Below are 1,531 nucleotides of genomic sequence, written 5' to 3'. Positions count from 1 at the left end.
AGCCAGGGCATCACTTATCAATATTACCTGAATGTGCCCTTGTCATTTTATTCCTCCTTTGTAACAACATGCTCATCTTCAAAACATCATTGTACAGCTTCTAGAAATAATATACGTTCTCAAAATATCTTATTAACAAACCCACGAGGATGCTAAGGATGATGCTGGTGGTGATAATGTTCACGGTCATATTAGCAAGAGCAGCCACAGCCAACATCATGGGGCCAGGTACGGTGTTAAGCCCTCAACACATCTGATCTCCGGAACAAAGATTCAGCGCAGGTGTTTTCCCAGCCCTTGGTTCACTATTTAAAGGGGGCGTTCTCTCCTTTCCCCCAAAGTTCTTCTTCACCCCACAATAATCATTGAAAACCCAGGACCCAGAGTGGACTTGCCATGACGTTCAGAATACCATAAAATATTTAAAGTAAATGAAAATGGTTTTTCAACTTTAATTTAAGTGGTCACAGACATGATTACTGTAATAAAAACAACCAGAAAAGCACCTAAAATTGTCAAAAACATAATTGATGAGAAAAGCAAATATAAAATTATGGCACAGTGAACCCTGGCTACCAAAGACTCTTGATGAAATTGCAGCCCTATAATTCCCCAGAATGAATTCTTTAAATTAAAATATGTCACGCCGAACAGAAATTAAACAATGAATCAAAGAACAATGCTCTATAGCCAGAATGCTTATAAATATACCTAGGGGAAAAAAAGGAAACAATTACATTTTTCCATGTAAAAATCAGCTCGATTGTAATAGGTACTTTTACAGGCTGAACAGGTATTTTCCCATTGCTCCCAGATGGGAAGTTCCATTCCTGTAACTCACTCGGGACCCACAGTGACTGGGTCCAAGGAAATTAGCTCCACCAGACGGGCTGGCTTTTTCCCTTTCTGCAAAACTAGCAGCTCCGCACAACTGTGCAGCAGACTTCCACAATACAATACATTTCATCCAACCCAATTGAAATGCCACTCCGCATTTTGTTTTAAATGCTTTCTTTGGCCGGCTGTTTTTATTTAACTCTTGACCAGAAGTGGTCCAAGTGCTTTCCTTTACCACCCAGCATTACTCTTAGTGAACTTAGCTCCGTCAGAACGTCTCGACGGCTGAGAAGAAAACAAAAGTCAGCAAGCACACAATTGCATTTGGCTACCCTCAGCGCATCATTTTCTTCCCTCCTGCTCGCTGCGACCTATTGCTCAGCACTTTTGCCAATGAGGGAGGACGAGCAGGTGGTTGAGGAAGTTGTCCTGTCAGCTATATCTTTAATCCAAGTGCTTAAATCTCTGAATAAAAGAAAAATCAATGTTGTAAAGGCAATGTTTGTCAAGGCCAGGTAATAAATACACTTACCTTTACAGGCTGTTCTCGGTGGATTTCCCTTCTTTGGTGAGCTTCAAATCTACAAAGAGATAAAAATGAAAGCACTGAGTGGTCTGTGGGTGAAGCACCCAATATTTTCTTTCCACGTCTCTAAGCATAATGTCCATACGCCATAAGACATACTGGTAGCCA

At 40.9% G+C, this 1,531-nt stretch overlaps 1 protein-coding gene across 4 annotated transcripts in view; it reads right to left on the bottom strand.

The window, feature by feature from the left end:
* FHIT (fragile histidine triad diadenosine triphosphatase) overlaps positions 1-1,531 on the bottom strand; it is a 1,817,667-nt gene that overhangs the window by 1,764,500 nt on the left and 51,636 nt on the right. For all 4 annotated transcript variants that reach the window (XM_045289941.1, XM_045289943.1, XM_045289944.1 and 1 more), the window contains exon 2: positions 1,370-1,418. The gene's annotated coding sequence lies outside the window, so the exon portion shown is untranslated. The remainder of the gene's footprint in view (positions 1-1,369; positions 1,419-1,531) is intronic.

This window comes from Echinops telfairi, unplaced genomic scaffold (genome assembly GCF_000313985.2).
Source record: "Echinops telfairi isolate 266 unplaced genomic scaffold, ASM31398v2 ScPeMD7_31;HRSCAF=116, whole genome shotgun sequence".
Lineage (NCBI taxonomy): Eukaryota > Metazoa > Chordata > Mammalia > Afrosoricida > Tenrecidae > Echinops > Echinops telfairi.
The sequence above is the reverse complement of the archived record's forward strand: the minus strand, read 5'-3'. Positions and strand labels throughout refer to the sequence as shown.